This window comes from Acanthisitta chloris, unplaced genomic scaffold, assembly GCF_000695815.1.
Source record: "Acanthisitta chloris isolate BGI_N310 unplaced genomic scaffold, ASM69581v1 scaffold4738, whole genome shotgun sequence".
NCBI lineage: Eukaryota > Metazoa > Chordata > Aves > Passeriformes > Acanthisittidae > Acanthisitta > Acanthisitta chloris.
Window position 1 is genome coordinate 11,952 of NW_008688560.1, and position 7,525 is coordinate 19,476.

A 7,525-nucleotide genomic window follows, 5' to 3' on the forward strand; every position below is an offset into this window, starting at 1 on the left:
CCATGTCTCTCCAATTTAGGGACAAGGATATCATGTGGGACAGTGTCAAACGCTTTGCATAAGTCCAGGCAGATGATATCAGTTGCTCTGCCCCTAGCCACAAATGCTGTGGCCTCATCATAAAAGGCCACCAAATTCGTCAGGCACTGGACTGAGTTATCACCCATACTCCCCAATAAATCTGTTTTCCCTTCCAATAAATGCCAGGCTAAGACATTTTGAAGAGACACCACCACGATAGGGGAAGGGAGAAGGGACATGGAAAGCAAACAAGTGCTCTAACCTCCCAAGCTGTTGCTGCTTTTCTAGAGGGAGGGTAAGCCAACATCACAGCCAGGGCCTGTCTTTCCAGTTCAGCTGGAGGAGTTTGCTATCTGAAAGGGCTTTTCCCACACTGACTCTTTCAGATCTATCAGCACCATCAGGGCAGAGCCAGGGAGCCCAGGCCAGAGTGTGTGTGCAGTCATCAGCCAGGACAGAAATATGACCCTGGGGACAGGTCACATCTTCCTCACACTGAACTCTGAAGCTCACAGGATGCACCCAGCAACTTTCTCCAGCCACAAAACCAGATGAGCTCCAAGGAGCAGCTCCTTCTCAGAGCTCACAGACATCAAGGTGCTTGGCCTCAGGCCCCAAGTGCAGGAAGCAAAGAGGTAGAGGGCACAGCCCCAGCCCACAAAGAGTGTTTTACTGTTTACCCTTGTAAAAAGGAAACACTCTGTTTGCCTCAAGATTAGAACTTTCCTGTGTAATTTCTGTGCCATCAAACATGATGCAAGTGTCAACCTGGCAGCTGTAAATCCTGCCCACAGGTGTACTACACTCAGAAAACATCCTTCTTTGGTCAAGATGAGATGTGTGATACAGAGCCTGCTGCAACTCCAAGGTGCTCCAAGGGCACGGGAGTGCCTCTGCCTCCCCAGCTAACACAGAGCTGCTACAAACATCAGTGCAGGAAGGAGGAAGACCCTGTGAGCTTGGGCAAACCCCAGGCTGAGGTGAGTGACTGAAGCACTGCAAACACTGCAGCCCATGCCCAGCACCTGCCACAGTCACGAAACCCACAGGCTGCAAACTCACCAAGGCACCAAAGTTGTGCCTCATGCTTTATGTATGTATCTATGCTATCCAGACACTGAATATAAACACCTATTTGTTCCTAGAGCCAGGATTTAGGGTGGTTTGAGTCTCTTAATTCTCTGCTTGCTGCTTTTTTAAGGCCCGTGCTGCACAAGCCGAGAGACTCTGCCTTTTCATTGCATGCCAAACCCAGCTTAATGAAATCCACAGGAAAATGCTGGTAACATGAAATATGAAAATGCAAACCACAAGGGCAGTCTGGTCTGATTCCCACCATACACATGTTCAAACAAGGTTGTTTTCCAGGACTTGATTAGCACTTCTAGCAGGATGATGTAATACCAAAGGAAAGAAAAAAGACAAGGCTGTAGCTCTTCTCCTCACTTAAAAAGAGCAGCAAAGCACCGGGGAGAAAACAAAAAAGGCCAAAGATAAAATACCACAGTCAGCCTCAGGCTGGAGTTTGTACAGTTTCATGTTATTCCCCAAAAGAAGAGCAGGACCTGCAGAAGCCCCTCCACGCTGGGTGGTGATAGATACCTGGGATGGGGCTGCAGGGGACACATAATGGCTTCCCTGGCACCCCCCCAGTTTCAGGGTGGCTGCTCATGGTTGGGAGAGCACTTAGGCAGCTTTAAAGCCTCCTGCAAGATCAGAGAACTCCTTAATGTGCAGCTGTGGTGGAGCAGATGTTTGGAAGAGGGGGGGGGGAGAGGCTGTGGTTCGCTAATGATGATTTCCCTTCTAAAGGTCTCATCAACCCCAAAACGTCCTAGCAATGTTAATTAGCATCAATCACTACAGCCAGAGAGGCTGTTTGATACGTGCTCAGAGCCTGACAGGCCTTAGGTACTTACACACAGGATGCAAAGTCACAGCTGAGGTTGAGCTCGACTGCAGGAAACATCCACGGCAGGACCAGGATCACTACAGAATCCAGTGTCAGTCTGCTCCTGGCAGGCTCCACAGCAGCACACAGGCCTTGGGGCACCCAAACCCTGCCCCAGCCTGGAAACAGGCATAAGGAACCACTGGACACATGAGGTGGGTTTCTAAGCTGGTTGAAAGGTCAGGTACTGTCTCTGCTCACGTCTGAGTCACAAGAGCCAGAGAGCTCCTGAACACCAGCCTGGGGACACCACAGAGCATCTGTGGTTTACTCTGCAAGTCAGGGCTGAACAGCAATTAACTGGAGGCTATAGAAAACCAGGAGCCTGGAGGTGCAGGAAGCAGAGGTAGTGCAAGGGCAGAGAACTGATCATGCTGTTCACCCTACAACGGGTGTTTGAGGGGAAACACCACACTCTGGGGAAAAACTGTCTGGGGTAAATGGAAGCTCATATTGACCAGACACATATTTGTCCCCTCTCCTGCTAAACATGAGAGGGAAAAACACAACCCAAGACACAAGAAAAAGCAAAACATCAGCTCAGTTTGGGGAATTTGGGGGAAAAGAGCTGAATACAAATGTCACCAGGAGGAGAGGATGAAACACAAGGTAGGGAGAGCTCATGCAAGGGCAGTCCAAGCTCACTAATGTTGCTTCGTCCCCATTAATGCCACACCATCCCAGGCTCTGCCAAACTCCCCCTCTAGCTCAGCCCATCAAACAGTGAGGAGAGGCCTCACACTCACTTCTCCCACCCCCCTCAGCAGCATCAACATGGATCACTGTCAGCCTGTTTGAACAGACTGAAACCTGCCAGGGAGCCAAGAGAAGCACACAGGGCAGGCACCACCTGCTCTGCTTTTGGGCAGGGATGCTTTTCCCTCCCTGTAATAGCAGGAAGCTGAACTTCATAACCTGCTTAATCAATTTGTCCAACATGTGCAGGAATGTGCCAAGTCCAGGAAACTGTAAAGACCTTCTACTTGCACTCTTGCAGATTTTCTTCTCTGCAAACCTCTTTCGTGCCACATACAGCTCTGAGCTGTCTTCCTACCATCAGGTGTCTCCTTGGGCACATTCCTAACTAAATATATAATGCCCCAAACAAATACTAACACCCTAAGTCAATATATTAACACACAACCTCCCCTGTTGCATCCAACAGTTTATTTAGCTTTATGATCACATCTGTGTACTGGTCTCAGGGGAACATCCAATTCCAGCCCACCCCAGCTAGGCATGTCTGAGGCTTTGCCTCTGACATCCCAGACTCTCCTTAGAGAATGGAAGAAAAGCATTTAAGGATAAGGCTTGCAAGAGCTCACAGCCTCCAAGGCCAGCACAGGCCAGGGCAAGCCCAGCACACTGCCAGGGACTCGGCCAAGCTGCCTGGGCTCTGGGTCTCAGCGAGCTTTAGCTACAACAGCCACTGCAAAGAGGGAATTTGCAGGTTAACACCCCCCACATGGTGATACCTCCCACCATCCCTTAAACTACCACACACACTCCCACTGCTTCAGGCTCCAGCTTTTGATTTAAGTGTAAATGCAAGAAGATCTCTTGGCTGGGCAAGCCCCAGAGGCAGGAGGAGCATGGAACCAGCCTTCCCAGTGCAGCTCCTGCAAGCTTCTCCAGCTCCTCACTGCCTGAAACCAGACTCCTTCTGGGACATGGATCTCTTCCTGCATAACTGAAAACTTTCCTTCCACACTCTCCCATTTTCCCCACAATTTCTCCACCCCATGTTGGAGAGATGGAGCCAGAGCAGCTCCTGTTGTGCTTCTTTTAGGTGTTTTTAATAAGTTTCAGCCTGCAGCACAGGGATGAGCTGTGCCCAGTGAGCAAAGACTCCTTAAAGGACTGATAGGTGCCCTCAAATGACACTAGCATGGATTCAGCCCATGAAGCACATCATCCTTCTACTCACTAAACAGGTATGAGTAACACTAGGAACTGGATGCTATTGGGAACATGTGGATTGAACCACGTGACTTTTACAGTCCAACCTCTAGCAGCAGGAAAATCTCCCCTACTGGGAAATCAGTCCCTCTTCTCCCTGCAAGGGAAAATCCCAAGGGTAGGGTTTCCTGCACCAGTATCTCACACCTCTAATCTGCCCCTTAAATTGAGGCAATATCCAGTAAGTGGTCCTAAAATAACTTACACACACCTGCCCTTGGCAGCAGAGCCATTACACCAGCCCTGACACTGCTACTCGTCACAGAACTTCCTTCTCCTTACTCCAGTGGTTTGGATTGCCCTGCAGATGAACTCTGAGCATTATTAGGTTGGTTTGCAAATGTTATTTCCCATTTTATCCCTGACATGTCCCTCCCAGTGGTCAGCAAAACCGATGAGCCAAGCAAGACTCATCTGGTGCCATCTGCATGCCAGTGTACTCCCAGCCCTAGAAATCTCATCTTTAAGCAGCAGCAGAGTGAAATTCATCTTCTCAGAGTGAAATCCCTCTTCCCAGGTCAGAGTGGAGTCATTTGCTCAGGTAACATGCTTCATTTGGCCTCCCTTTCTCTGCCTGCACCACGCAAACAAGCTGTCATCGCACGGGGCCTGCACTGGCTTGACTCAGCGGAGGGAGCAGCACCACGAGGAGGTGGGGAGAGGGTGAAGGAAATCTCCATTTCCAGCTGTAAGAAACTGGATGAAGAGCCCCTGGGAACTTCAGACCACAGAGGTGGCATTGAGAAACAAGCCTAGGAAGAGCAGAGGGACCCGAGGCAGCTCCTCACACCACCAGCACACCCAATGTCACAGGTCACCACTTCCATGCCTTGAGGTTTATCTTGTCTTAGAAAGCAAGAAGCTGAGTGTGGAGGGACTTAGCTGCCCGGGATGTAGTGAAATCCCCTGGGGGAATTCTTTGTTGCATGACACCATGACTCAGGACTGTCCAGATGAACTACTTAATGCCAAAGTTTGACCTTCTCTACAAAAGATTTTACTGCATCTTGTGGCAAGTACCAGGAGATAAAACCCCTTAATCTCTCAGAACCCTGCAGCCAAGCTGCTGACAGACCCTGTGCAAGAGCTCCATGTGGAGCATGACCACTACACATCCCAGGTCAGTCAAACCCTGACATTGTCTCCAGCCTTCCAGGGGATTTCTCTTATTTAGGTTTCTAAGCTGCATTTCTCATGTCTTCTCCCTCCCTGGGCCATGACTCAGCTCAAAAGGGCAATTTCCTTTCCTTCCTGACACACAGCTATTTCCCCCAGTGTCAGCCCAGCTGCCCACCAGCAGCTTACAAGATGTGACCACAAAACAGGTATTTGGTGCTAACTGCTTGGAAGGAAGAAGCCTCCTCACTCTCTGCTCCAAACCAGTGAGCCTGGAGAGTAGCTCCAGGGCCCACAGCCCCTCCAGACCTCCTGCCTGGGGCTGCTCAGACCCAGGGCAAGCAGAGAGGTGCCAAGGACAGGGGTGGGGAGCAAAGAGGCACCACTGGTTAATATTTCTGTAAAAACTGACCTTTTAAAAGCTATTTTTAAAGTCATTAAAAAGCTAAACTTCAGCAGAAGAAAGCCTGAGGCTTCCTCCCCGTTCAGAGCTGCAAGAGGGTTTCATACCTGGCATAAACCTTAGATAAAATAAGGAAATTTGTTATCAGAGTACTGCTGGAGTGACACAGCTCTGCCAGGAAGGCAGTGCTGACCCTGGTGGCAGTGCTGAGCTGGAGAGAGCCCAGGGGATCTCAGCCTCATAATGCCACCTCGTGGGAATCGCTGGAATGCAGCAGGCGCCCAGGCAGGAGCTCTTCCAACTGAGCTTTACCATCTGCCCGCAGTAACCTTTTATTTCAAGTCCTCCACAGGGCAACATGAACTCCGCACAACTCACAGGCTTCAACTCCAGACAGTGCTTCCTCCCACACCATGGGAACAGAGCTAAAACAGGAGGGGTTTTGGGAAGGCGTACCAAACACTCTGAAAATTTAACTTGGGGCTGCAACTTCTTACTTAAGGCAATCACTCTGATTAATTTTGACTGTTAAACTTGTTTGGCTGCTAATGTACTTATAGAAGTGTTGACATGGAATTAATCATTGCATTTGCAGAATTTAAATACATACCAGCATTTATGTGGAATTAACCAAGGGAGGGACTCTGTCCCTCTGCTCTGCTCAGATGAGACCTGTGTGCACTGCTGCCTCCAGCTCTGGGGCACCAACAGCAGAAAGCTGTGGAGCGGCTGGAGTGAGCTTGAGAGGCCACAGAGATGCTCCGAGGGCTGGAGCACCTCTGCTCTGAGACAGGCTGGGAGAGCTGGTGGTGTTCACCTGAAGAGAAGGCTCTGGGAAGACTTAGTGCCCCTTCTGGTGCCCAAAGGGGCTCCAAGAGAGCTGGAAAGGGACGTGGGACAAGGGCCTGGAGACACAGGAGAAGGGGGAATGGCTTCCCACTGTCAGAGGGCAGGGTTAGATGGGATATTGGGAAGAAATTCTTCCCTGTGAGGTGCTGAGGCACTGGCACAGGTTCCCCAGAGCAGCTGTGACTGCCCCATCCCTGGGAGTGTTCCAGGCCAGGTTGGATGGGGCTTGAAGCAACCTGGGCTAGTGGGAGGTGTCCTTGCCCATAGCAGGTGGTGCCCATAGCAGGTGGTGGGACTGGATGAGCTTTAAGGTCCTTCCAACACAAACTATTCTGGGATTCTATGATTAAATCAAAGTGCTCAGCCTGTCCAAAGACCAGACCTGCCTTCTCACCACTGCAGGATACCTTTCCACCGGGACCAGAATCCCCCTGGCAGGGTGACAGCCTTCCACTGAAGCTTTCCAACCTGCCCATCTGTCCTTGTCATATGTGATATATACATATTTAGCACACATATATATAGCACATATATATATATATACACACGTATATGTATATACACACATTTGAGCTATATATGTGTGTATATATATATATTTAGTGTGCACATATATATATATTTATACTTGAGTTTTGTAACACATGGATGTGTGAAATCAGCAGGGAGATGGGGCCTGTCTGCTCCAGGCACTTGAGGTTCCCAGCATTTAAATCCCCACAAACACACCTGTCCTTATCATGTGACAAAAACACAGCCCAGGAGGTGACACTCTGGGATGAGAAGGAGCTGCATGTGCTCTGCCGATTGTTTCCAAGGCAAACCTTCTGGGGAGAGACAGTATCTTACTAGAGTTCCTGACATCACTGAAACATATCCAGGGAAAGCCTTCAGAGCCCCAAGCCCTTCTGCACCTTTACATCAAGGCACAGGCAGATGATGGCAAAGAATCAAGCAGTGGCTGTTCAGTGGCTCATCAGCTGATCCATGTGTCCAACAGTGTGGAGAAAAGGGGATGAAATGGGGCAGCACTGGGATAAGATGTTGCCTTTGGCATGGCAACGACCCACCAACCTCTCCACCTGGGCCAGGTGTGCTCCTGTCACCAAACCACAATCAGGGTAGAATCACAGAATGTTAACAGGTTAGAATGGACCTTAGAGATCATCTAGACCCAACCCTTTGCCCTGGGCAGGGACACCTCTCACCAGAGCATGCTGGTCAAG

The 7,525-nt window shown here is 49.9% G+C and overlaps 1 protein-coding gene across 1 annotated transcript in view; it reads right to left on the reverse strand.

Annotated features, from left to right (window-relative positions):
• The window catches only part of DCPS (decapping enzyme, scavenger), a gene marked incomplete at its 5' end in the record, with an annotated part of 15,953 nt that overhangs the window by 7,924 nt on the left and 504 nt on the right, over nt 1-7,525 (reverse strand). The gene's annotated exons all lie outside the window — the stretch shown is intronic.